At 48.0% G+C, this 12,861-nt stretch overlaps 1 protein-coding gene across 1 annotated transcript in view; it reads left to right on the forward strand.

The window, feature by feature from the left end:
- Positions 1-603: 603 nt before the first annotated feature.
- SLC7A14 (solute carrier family 7 member 14) overlaps positions 604-12,861 on the forward strand; it is a 33,509-nt gene continuing 21,251 nt past the window's right edge. Inside the window, exon 1 of the mRNA XM_040613798.1 lies at positions 604-766. The gene's annotated coding sequence lies outside the window, so the exon portion shown is untranslated. The remainder of the gene's footprint in view (positions 767-12,861) is intronic.

Consider the following 12,861-nt stretch of genomic DNA (forward strand, 5'->3'; position numbering starts at 1 on the left):
GCATAGCAAGAATCAGGAAATAAAAATGCAGTAAGGAATAATCTTGCACATGAATTCCAGTTATCTTCAGAAGCAGCTATGGATATAAAAGATAAAATATATCCTGCACCTGATACCTAACTCTTCCCAGCCCGGCCATGCAGAGGGCTGGACAAGACGGCATGCTGCAATACAGGATGCATCCTAGCAGTCCTAATTCTGCCCGTTCCGGGGTGACAGCATCAGCACCCAAACCTCACAGTGCGGCTCAGGGAGAAGACAAGGGGGAGGGGGGGTGTCCCACCCTCTGTCCCGGGGGTGAGGAAACCCCTGCTCCGGGGCAGACAGCCAGGGGAGTTATTTATCTGCAGCCAGCCAATTCGCAGGAGGCCCCCGGCAGCCGTGAGGACACTCGGGCAGGCAGCGCGCACTCGGTGCGTGGGGAGGGGGCGGTGGTGGCGCAGCCCCGCGCGGGGAGGTCCCCCGGGCCCGGCCCGGCTCGCCCGGTGGGTATCGCCGGGCGGTCACATGCGGCAGGCGGGGAGAACGCGGAGAGGGGGAAGCGCTGAATAATTGAGGAGCTGCAGCGCCCTCCTCCCTCCCTCCCTCCCTCCCTCCTCCCTCGCTCCATCCCTCCCTCCGCCCTGCGTGCGCGGCCGGGAGCCGGGGTCGGCGGTGCCCAGCGCAGCCCCCCCGCGCCAGCTGCAGCAGCGCAGCCGCCCCCGCCGGGGTGCGCGCCCGCGGCGGCTCCGCAGCATCGCCCGCCCGCTGCCCTCCGCGCCCGGCGGTGAGTGCCCGCGCCCCGGCGGGGAAGGGAAAGGGAGGGAGGCAGGGCGCGGGGGGGAAGGCGCGCCCCACGCTGCCACCCTCCTGCCCGGGGGGGAGCCGCTCGGGGTGCGGGGGCCCGGCTGCGAGCCCGGGGGAGGGCTGGCCCGGCGCCCCGCGGGGGAGGGCGGCGCGGCCCCCTCTCTCCCCGCACACGGGGCCGGCTGCTGCCCCGCTCGGGGCCGCCGCGGCGAGGGGAAGCACCCCGGCCGCTCCGGGCCGCGGGGGAGGGACCCCGGCCCGCTTGGGCACCCCCTTGTCCCGGCCGGGCTGCGGCTCCGTGTTTACAAAGTGTCGGGGCACTCACCGGAGGAGGGGGTGGGGGGGGGTGGGGTGGTGGAAAGGGGGAGCGTCGGGGGTGACAGCACGGGATTGATAGGAAACGGGGGGAAACAGAGTGCGAGGAGAAATGCCGGGTGGCCTGAGCGGGCGACAGCTCTCGCTACAGGTCACCGCCGGCGCACGTGAGGGGCAGGCGGGGGGCTGCGGGCAGGGGCAGCAGCCGAGGGGCAGCAGCCCAGGGGCAGGCCGGAGCCGGGCAGAGCCGGGCGGGCGCTGTCCGCGGTGCTGAAGCCCCGACGGGGCGGCCCTGGCCCCCGCCGAGCCCCCCGCCCCCCGGGCCGCGTCTGGCCCACGCACACGGACCCGATTTACGGCTCCGTCCTACCGCCGGCGCCTGCAAAACTCCCTCTGACTTGCAGGCTGGCAATGGAGTTAGCTTCCTTTTTACGTCACCCCCGACTCAGTGCTGTTTATCGATTCCACACGGGTATTTTTGAGCTGCCTAATACCAACCGTCTGCCCGCCTCAGCCCCGGGTAGGTGTGCTTCAGCATCACTGTATTGAAAAAACTAATCTCTTTTCTCGGAATTGCTTTCCAGCCTAGGTTTTGTGGCCTATTAAATGCTGGTTTATACAGATTGACTTAGTGCCTTCCTGTCACAGGCTGTACTGAGAGCGCTCTAAAATATAGGGCTTCCTAAATCAACACAGACTCTGGGGAGGAGGAGGAAGCCCTGGTCAACCCCAGAAAAGACTTTTGGCTCAAAAAGGCCATGTCTGATTTAATCTAGCATATTAACTAATTAATCCTCCCAGTGTCCCTAAGTAGTAGGCAAGTACATTTTAGCACGCCAAGGCATTTGTTTGATTGCCCAAAAACTGTCATGAGACTGCAAGTCTGATTGCTGAAGATATTTACATGTGTTCATTTTATTGGTACACATTGCTAAGGCGTATGACTTACCGTAGTTGAACAACATACTGTAAACAAACAAAAAACCTCAAACCAGCCAAAAACAACACTAGGGCGAAGTCACCTAGATTAAACTAATTATCTGTTTTGAAAACGTTTTGAGCCTTTGTTGCTTGAGAACAGAGAAATGAGGGGTTCTTGCAGAGATCCAAGACTCAAGCGCTATTCCCCTTTTTCATCTGTCAAAGGTGCTGAACTTTGCCAACAAAACAGAGACTGATGGGTAGCATGTGTGTAGTAGTAGGATGATGACAAAGAATCTTGGGTCCTCTCAAAGTAAAGTCAAATGTACAGCACATATCTGAGAAGACAGAAAGGAGGCAATATCTGCGATAGGACAAGACAGAGGGGAAAAAAAAGCCTTGTTCAATTGCTGCTTAGTAAGGGGAGATGTGGGAAGGAAATTCTATCTCAGGCCTTGGAAACTGAGACTGCTAGAATACAGGAGACATCAACAAAAATGACAATAAAATTGAAATTAAAAAAAAAGCAAAAGCTTGTCAAGGACCAGAGAAGGGCCCTTTCAGTGGAGGAACTACAGCACCTGAGCAACTCACTTCATTAAAATTAAGGGTGGGAGGTGACTCAATTCTTGAATCTAAGAGCCTCTACCGAAAGAAATTACTAGGCACTAACTTATTCCTCCGTCTGCCAAAGAAAGGCACAACATGAACTAGTGCCGAGATGCTAAAGCCAAAACATTCTGATTTAAGTGAGGGATCACATTTTTGAACAGTGGAGGGCTGATGACCTGATGAAGGAGCTATCAGAAAACCTGCTGGATTCTCCATCTGTTTATGTCAAGACTTGATGTCCTCCCAAAAGATGCAGCTTAGCCAAAGCAAGTCATGGGGCTCCCGGCAGGAGTAATTGCCTGGAATCTAATGGCCTGCAATTCAGACAAAATGAACTTGGTGGACTTAAAGGTACCTTTGATCTTTAATTCCCTAAGTTAGGCACAGGGATGTACAACTTTGCTCCCAGGTACCCCAGCCTCCCCTCTAGACAAGTACAACATTCCCAGCAGGTGGGATATCTGGCCACATACTGAAAGCAGAACAAATGAATGACCAACCTATATTTTGAATCCCCCAGTTTTCCAACTTGTTTCAGTAATTAACTCTCCCTACAAAGAGTATCTTTCTTTGTGCATATTGCAGTAAATTGAAGCAATTTAAAACACAAATCATTCTCCTTAGGGAGTCAGTGACAACTCCCAAGTCAAGATGGATCTTACTCTTCTCTAATTTTTAGGATCATATGAAAATGATGAAAATTCATTCTTTGTGGAACTTCAGAGACTCACATGGGATCATATCAGATAGGATTCCAGCTCAAAATATTTTAAAGGATATATTTATAGGCTGACTTGACACTACTTCCTTCTTGAATGCAAGACAGTCTGTTTTCTCAGTTCTGAAATCATACAAATATAATAAGATTTCATCCATCTTCCCCTGAAAGCAACAGGAATTTTTCTAGAAAATTCAGTGAGAACAGGATAACCTCTCAATGGTCAAATTAATAGTTTTCCTGTGAAGCCCTGCAACATTCAAGCAAATAGGACAGCAAGAACTTACAAAACATAAATACAATCCTAGGCTCTTTGTGGGAAGGAAAAGAAAAAGGAGAAAAAAAAAGAGGATAACAGAATAGTCTGTAACAGAATCTACTTAGTCTGTCAGACTTCTCAACCCTCAAATAATCAAAACATTGCTTTCAGAGCACCTGAGCTATTAAGAGCATCATAATGTATAAGCTTGAGCAACATGTTGTTGTTTGGATTATTAAGACATTTTAATAATAGGAATGTAAGAGCGTTAAAAAGAATCAGATACTTCTTCATCCATGTGAGGTAGTGGGATCTCTTTGCCACACAAAAAGGCATTAGCAGGTGGGTAGCATTTGTCTTTTTTCACATCGGTTAAAAAAAAAAAAAATAAAAAAATCAGTCACAGATTGGTGCTCTCTACAAAGCCATGGTTCAGCCTGAACTTGTCACTCTTGTGAGAGACAGTAGAGCTAGGGATGCAGAAGGATCAGAGTCGAGAAATATAGTAGACATTTTAAAGCTACTTCCTATGAATATGAAAACCTGGCCAGAGTCTCACCTCGGTTCAGGGTGAGTCTGCTTAACTCGTTGAACCACCCACAGTGTAAATGGAAAGATTCTAACTCAGATTCATGAGCCACAGAGATTCCTAAAACATTTTTCACTTACAAGCGATGAGATGTAGCTAAGCTGCTGTTGTCAACTGGAAACTGCCTTCTAGTACTGAGCAATTTTTCTTTTGTACATGTTTCCTTGGCTCATGGAATAGCAGCCCTGCCTCCAGACTATGCGGTCATCGGCGCAGGGCTGGGCTCCAGCTAGCGTTGACTCGGCCACCACAGCCCATCCCTTTCTGTCACCAGGCTGGAACATCGCTAGGAGAAAACTATTTTTTCCCACAATAAAACTGTCAGAGTGAAGCCCAGGCGCTTATGAAACAAAACCAGTGAGGTGGAGGCACACAGCACGTGACTCTATTGTTTCTGTTCCTCTGCGTGGTGACTGTATCAATAATTTACTGAAAGACATGACACCATAAATTAAATCCACCCGGCAGGTGAAGAGAAGAAGAGCTTCTGTAGCACAGGTCTTTCAAGCACCATGTCCTAATTCTGAGAGGACAGAGTTAAAGGATCAGGTGTTTTGCTGCCTATAGGGAAATGGGTTACCCCACAAGTGTCCATGGGGGTATCTATGTCGAAACTTTAGCTAAATGTCTATAAAACCAAATGTGTGGGCTGGAGGGCAGCCCCTCTCAGCAGCCATTGACTCTTGCCTGTTGGTGACTGTGAGCTAAGTTGGTGCTTTGGTCCGCTCCTCCGGCAGGCTGGGTTTTACTCAACAAAGTTTTTTGAACCTGAGGATGGAGACACCCCTTTGTGCTGAGACACCACGTGCACATCTGGGCACATTCCGCCCACAGCAGCACAATTAAAACTTAGCTTTAAACGTGTGCTTGTGCATTATTGAACCAGGTCTCATTAGGGCCTGTTGAGTGGTACTAAATGAGCAACTGCTCTGTGATGCTCAGCAATGCCAGGGTGGCCTGCAGGTAGGATCTGGACACTCTAGCCTGATAGCGAAAGAAATGAATGCTTCTCCTGGTCATCCTTCATCCTTAGCTGGGAACAGGCAGAGAGCACTGGTGACAGGTCTCGTGCCACTCCAGCCCCACAGCAAGGCATTGGGGAAGCATCTGGGTATGCCAGTGCCTCCTCTAAGGCACCTGGGCAACAGCAGGTGTGTTCCACTCATTAACTGGCTACGGAAGCAACAGGGACCAGGAGATGTGCAATTAATAACTCGGGTCACCAGCTCTGCGCAAAGTAAATTAAGACAGAAAGAAGCAATATGTCAGGTTCCTTTGGCTGAGAGCTCTGGCACAAAGAACTACAGCGATTATATTTCAGCAACTCTGCTCTTAATTGCATGCAGGCACACCAGTGAAGTTATGCTTGCCAGGCACGGCAGCACACCATGGGGAGACTCTGCCTACTGTAGCTGGGAGACAAAAAGTGTTGCCTCAGTGAAAAGAGGTTGGGGTTTGGGGTCTCACCAGTAAGGGAGGCTAAGAGCAAGCATGCAAGTAGCTACCAGGGCTTCAATGGCAAGCAAATTTTAAGCTAAAGGTAATCGTGTTGGTTCATGCTGACTCCTTTGCTACACAAAGACATCTCCGGACACTGTATGTGCATCACTCAGGAATATTATAATACCCTAGTTTTTATGCTATTAGCATTTTTAACAACATATAATGCTTCATTTAATTCTGCCTCACCAATACCATCCTAGATGCCAATTTAGATATGCATTCTTAACTCACAGAGAAACGTCAAAAAACCCTCATGCCACAACACCAGGCATTGCTCACACTACACACCACTTAGGTCTTACGCTGCATTTGCCTGACTGATGATGATAAATGACTAAACACAGAAGCTATTCTAAATCATCTTCTTTGATCAACTTGAGCTCACATTACTCATATAATCAGTTGTGTTGAAATGCAAGAGGATTGCTCATGTGAAGCAAGGATTTTTTTGTCCTAGTGAATAATAAGAATAAGCAGCCAAACATGTAATAAAAGCAGCAGGAGCTGCTATTTGCTTCCTTGAAGTGTGTTGAATCTACCTCACTTCTGTTGAGGAATTCAGTGACACAGGCTACAACCAGCCAAATTACCCCGCAGCTCTGGGCTCCCTTTTTGATACGCAAAAAAAATCCCCATTGATTTGCATATACTACTATTGCTTCTTCTGGAGCCTTTTGTAGGCTGGGGATTGAAGTATGTGTCTTTCCAGCTTCTTCTAAGGAAAGTAGTTCTTTGAGAACCTCTCCTGCATTCATTAGCTGATAGCCAAATCGTGGAAGTGGGGCAGCCAGGCATAATCAATTACATTTGTATAACCGCTGATGGAACACGATAACTAATTAATGAGACCATGTGCACACACAAAAGAGAAATGCATTCGAAACCCGGCAAAGGCTGAACCGTGTTTGTAAGCCTGATGTGTTTACAGTGTAAAAGACCAATTCAGGCTCCTACTAAATTATTACAGAAAGCCGGAAAGGCCGCTGGTGAGTGCGAGTCAGCATTGAGAGGGGGAAACAGTTTCTTAGTGGGGAATGAAGGAATTCTATAAAATCACTAATCTTCAAAATGGAAGTAGAGGCTTAAAAACAGTGAATTTTCAGATCCTCTTTTGATACACAGGTAATTTCTGCCCCCCCCAGTTTGGACAACAAAGCCAAAAGTGTTAAATTGGCATTTTACTGAAAGATTTAATTTGTGTTTTTGCCACTGAAATTCAAAATGCTACCCAGAAATGGAATAAGTTGTCATAATGATGCATCAGCCAGACTCTCACAACAGTAAAAATCCATTCTGTATAGAGAGCCTCACACATTAATAAATAAACTATTCTGTGAATTATGTCAAATGAAAACAGCTTTCATGGCTGGCCTGGAGCAAACCATAATGACTTTCATTCTGTGATGTAAAAGTATGGATCCACAGAGGAAAGAAAAAGGAAGCACAACCCAGTAATTACAGAGATTTCCTCCTGCATGTTGTTAAAGCAAAGACAGTTTCTAAATGAGTATTCTAGAAGAGACCGTCTGGTATCCCGGGTCTAAACATTTCAGTGATACAAAGGCAGCCTTTGTCCACTCTGACAGTGAGATTCATTACAGAAAATGTGTATCTCATCAAAGCAGTAATTACTGGAAGTATAATCCGCTACCCCAAAATAGGAAAAAGCCCAGAGTTGCAGGCACAAGGCTGCAACCACCCTGCTGATGCCAGCAGCAATCATACTACCAGAACAACATACCTAGCACTGCAGACAGGCAGCTCCCTACGACCTGGAGAAGACACCATACTATCAGGAAAATGCTTTTTCCTCTTGTGACAGCTCAGGCTCTGGAGCTGCTACCACCAAAACCAGAGGGAAGGTTGCAGGAGTATGTGCCAGCATATGCGACAAATCTCAATTCCCAGGCACCAGGCTTGCAGTGTTTCAAATGTCTGAATTTCAGAGGTCAACAGTCCTTGAAACAGCCTGAGCAGCCAGACCTGGGAGCTGAAACTTCCTTTAGGAGTTTCAGGTGTTCGACACTGCTGTGGCTCACGCCTGCAGGAGGGTGTGGGACACCGTGTCCCATAGCCATTGGCATTGGTATCAACATCTGCACTTCAAATGCAAAATGAGGGTTTGAAGGTACATAGAGCCACAAGGGTCCTTCTGCAGATGACCATGGACAGGTACAAAAGCAATATGGGTTTCAACAAGGCACAGCTCGGGGAGTGATAATAGTTTTTAGTGTAATTTCTCTTCCGCTCCCTTCAAAAACCCAACTGAATTAACCACTCAGGCACTTCTGTAAGACAGCTACTTTCTCCATTTTACTGACGGAAGAACAAATTTACTAATTTCGTGTGGTTTCATCACTCTGTCAGAGGGAGGCTGTCAGAGCAGTTACAAGAAGTTCCTGGTTCCCTATCTCCCTGCTCAACTCACCCATCTATTGATTAGTCATTTCCCTGCATTAGCAGTATTGTTACATTTTTAAAGGCTTTTACTTTGCCATCTCAAGACAACAATGACAAACCAGACCTTTTTGAAAATGTGCAAATTGATTATACCTCTTTCTCTGCAATTCTTTCTTTTTTTTTTTTTTTTTGCCCCCCCTTCTGCTGATTAAATAGCTTTTTTTCCAAACACAAATGGAGCACTTCATGCATATTGCATTACTTACAGCTCGGCACTCACAGACTGTTTGTTGTAAGTGCCTTGCACTCAGTCCTGTGCCACTCTGCACCACAAGGAATCACTGGTACCCATACAAAAAGGGCAGAAAACAAGTGGAAAGCCAAAGTGCCAGGCATTGGACTGTCTTCTACAGGCGCAAGGGAGGAGGGCAGCAGAAAACCTGGTGTCTTGGGAGGGGATTTACTGTCTAAGGGGAGGGGATGCGGCTGCAGGGATGCAACAGGACAACAGGAAACAGCCTCAAGTTGTGCCAGGGGAGGTTTAGATTGGATATTAGGAAAAACTTGTTCATGGAAAGGGTGGTCAAGCATTGGAACAGGCTGCCCAGGGAGGCGTGGAATCACCATCCCTGGAGGTGTTTAAAAAACACGTTGATGTGGTACTTAGGAATACAGTTTAGTGGTGGACTTGGCAGTCCTGGGTTAACAGTTGGACTTGATGATCTCAAAAGTCTTTTTCAACTTAAATCATCTCAAAAGGGCAAATGGTGCATTTTGGTTTCCATCACCTGCAGGCTATAAGAGCTATAGGCGCTACCTCCAAACACATCCTGCCTCTAGGAAGGAAGAAAACACTGATCCCTCCAGCCTAAGAGCTATTTGTCACTAGCCTGACGCTCCAGAGGATCCCAAGGGACCCTGTCAGCCTGGACTAACTGCTTCTGAGGTTGACATGTAATTAACCCTGGCAAAGTTTAGAACCCAATATCAAGGGATCTGCTGGCCTTCACCATGACCAGCTCCGATTTCAGCTCTGAATGTGTTACTTCAGGTCCCACCTATTCTGCATCCAGGCAAGAAGATGGACACTCAGCCACCTAAACATCCTCACTGCTCACCTGCCTGGACACACTGCCCAAAGACCAATGCTCAAATACTGAATTAGCTATTTAGTTTTGGAAATGGGACCCACCAGCTGCAAGGCAAAAAGGAGCATTGACATCTTACCCATCCTTCCCTCTGCCTTTTCACCCTTATTATTCGGGCAGTCCAGTCTCTCCGCAGAGAGAGCAGTGGTTAAACCAGCACACCACATCACCCCTCTGAAGGCTGGGGAGGGGAAAAAAGGGCAATCTCTATGTACCTGCTAATTATTTTACTGGATTACACATCTATGGTCTTTTGACTCTTGCACTAGAGACTAGAATACGAAGTTTGAGGACTCCTGGGTGCTGGCACTGCATGTGGCACCCTTGCCTTATGTTTTGGTCAAATTAAATATTTCTTCTTTTATTTTGCTTATTTGTCAAAAACAGGTAATGATGTTTAGACACCTCTACAGCAGAGCTAACATTGGTAAAGCACTTAATGTAACACAGGTGGAAGTAACATAGGAAAGTGCTGTTCAATCTCTCCACTCCCACGTTGCTATGAAGACACACACAAAATATCCATGAACCCATTTTTTTAGTGGAGGCAACATAGAAAGTTGGTCTTAAACCTGAAATATATTACTAGTTTAATTTAGCCAGCATTTTAATTTAAGTTAACCACAGCTCCACTTGAATTGCTCAAGCAGAAGTAAAAATGGAAAGATTAAAAATAAAAAGAGCCCAAATTTAACAGCAAAGGCACAAGGCCAGCTTACTGAAGCTGGACCCACGTGAGCAGCGCCGGGACTGGCAGGGACCAGTCCTCGCTCTCGGCTCTGTGCCTGGCTTTTAAATCCCTTTAAGGAGGGCCGATGATGGAGGTAGAGCCAGCTTTTACAGTGGCAGCCCAGCTGGGGATCAACACTGCAAAAACAAACATATAAAACTCCAAATCAAATTGCATTTGTAATGAAAACATTGCCGAGGCGAGCAGCCCCGGCAGAAGGCATCCCTCTGGTTGGCGGCCACCAGAGCTGCTGCCTGACTCCTGCTGCGCCGCATCGCGCCGCTGACGTCATTTCTCTCCCTGCTGTAGGAGCAGTAATGAAATTCAGTATCTTGTGTCTCTTCCTGCACTCGCCTCACCCTTACCGAGCTAGTAATTAAAAGAAAACGAGGAGGGGGAGCAGGGATGTCAGGCTAGCGTGTTTCCTCCCCTTTCTCTTGTCCTTCATCTGGGATTGCAGCAGGTTTGCTGGCAGCAGCCACCCCTCACATCACCCCGAACCACCCCCCACATCCCCTCGAGCCTTTGGGGCTCCCTTTTCCCAGGGGTGATGCTGCAGCCCAGCTTGGCATGCAGCCCCCACACGGAGCGAGGAGGGGCTCGGGGGGGCTGTTGCTCCTGCACTATAAGCATCTGTGTGACTGTTTCTGATGTCCACAGCAGGCACCACCTCAGCGTTTGATAGGAACCTGCTTTGATCCTGCATTTCTGGGGCACATCTTCCCTGGGCAAGGAGGAAAGGCTTTCCCCATAACACCCCCTGCAGCAAGGTGGGCGCTGCTGTCCTGCATGCCGGGGCCAGAACCACAGTGGCCCAGCTGCTGCTGGGGCATCAGCAAGTTTCTGTAATAATTACTTCTGAGCCGTGAAAACAGAAGAAATCCAAAATCCTTTTCCTCTTAATGAGTACCCCTGTCTGGCTTTCCGTCAATACACCAACAGGAGCTCTGTTTTTTCATTTATCATCATTGATGTTCTGTTTCTGTTCCCAGCGTTTTTTAATAGAGGTCTTTGCTTAAAGGATACCCCTATGGACTCCTGGACAGAGGGGAGTCATTAACAGACAAATCAAATAAGCCATCCCAAAGCACAGACTAGGTAGGGGAAGCTCGCCTGGGGAAGCTGGAGCTGTGGGGGTGATGAGGATCCGTGATGCTGGGGGGCACTGTGCTGCATCTCACCAGCATGGGGCCACCAGCAGGAAAGAGCTTTACATCAGGAAGAATTCAGCGCCGACCCAGACGCTAAGGAAGATCCATGCCTGTAGATACCTAGGCCTCTCCTTCTGACTTGATTGCTGTTTTAGTTAATTTACCCTAATGAAGAAGAGTGTTGCGGTACAAACAGCGGTTGCTAACAAGCACGTGGTGGCAGCAGCCAGCATCAGCTGGGGAGCACCGACCCAGGCTGCCTGGCGATGGAGAGCTGCACAGCTCCAAAACCCACCCGCAGCTCCCCGAGTCAGGCTCACCCCCTCCAAGCCACAGCTCCCTTCATCCTCCCAGGTTTACAATGAGGAGAACAAATACAAACCCACAAGTAAAAATTCCCTTTCCTTCCCACCGTGCGCTTCCAGCCAGCCAGGGCAAGCGGAGCAGAGCAGGAGTGAGCTGGCTGTGCCCCGCGTAAGTGGCTGCCACGCATGAGGTATTTTTTAATGGTTTTAAATGGAGTGAAAGGATGTTTTCCAAGCTACAGAGCAGCAATATGCTGATCTCACTTAAACATCTGGAATAGTTTCAAATGATTGCTTTATGTGAATATAGTGGCAATTATAGAGTTATTTTGTTTCAGATGTTTTGGAGGTTGTTTTGTTGGTTTCTTTTTTTTTTTTTTCTCCTTAGTGACTTAGGAGGGGGCATACAAATTGCAGGAGGACCTGGTCCCAGCCCCAGGCAGCTGGAACAGCTCAGCAGCCTAAATCTGGCCACATCACAGATCCACCAGCCAGTTCCTGCATTAAATTTAAACCATTTAAAATATTTAAGGTTTTTCGTTATTCTAGCAGTTTAACATCCCTGGACAAGGCTGCATGTCTTCCCCTGAAGTTCTTTACAATGCTGGTGACAAAGTAATTTCTGTACCCTGATGTGCCTTGCAAGTGAACAGGGCTGTCTAGATCAGTCAGGCTCAACTCTCTTTGGTTTAGGGGACACACTAATTTTTCCAGGGTGGATGTGGATCCCTCCAGCAAGACCTGAGCATATGCCACCCTTCCCAACTCCTTCATCAGCCACTCATGGGCACCGCAGACAAGATTATTAAAAACTGCTGATATCAAACCACATCAGCCCCAACCCCCTTAATACACAGGCACGTCTTCCCATGCCAAAGCACAAAGCTGGGGATGGGACCAAGGACCAGCCTGCAGCCTCAGCACCTCCATCCCACACCATCCTGCATCTTCTGGTAGCTTCTGTGATGAGACAGCCTTCAGAAAAGCAAATGGAATGGTATAAAAACATCAAGAGACACAAATCAGCTCTTCCCAGTGTTCATCTCTTCCCATAGTTAATCCACCACTTTAATTTGAGGTTGGTCCCACCTCAGCTTCCAGCCATTGATTCTCAGCATGCTTTTCCTTACAAGACTTCAGAGCTGGCTCTTCAGTATTTATTATTTTCACTTTGCAGCAGGTTTTTGGCAGGAGTAAACCAAAGACGGGTTCACTTAGGAAAGGCGTTTTCTTACAGCACTAAGTACGCAAGAACATTGCGCTGAGATAAGAACATCCAAGTTGTAACAGTTCAAAACCAGACAGATGTCTGCCCTGTTTCTTGGCTAGTTTAAGTCAGTTTGGCACAAACCTAATTATAGTAACCTGAGTCTTTCACGTTCACCTAGGAGCATTCACAAAGTCCAAGAATAACAATTAAACAA

This window comes from Falco naumanni, chromosome 13 (genome assembly GCF_017639655.2).
Source record: "Falco naumanni isolate bFalNau1 chromosome 13, bFalNau1.pat, whole genome shotgun sequence".
Classification (NCBI taxonomy): domain Eukaryota; kingdom Metazoa; phylum Chordata; class Aves; order Falconiformes; family Falconidae; genus Falco; species Falco naumanni.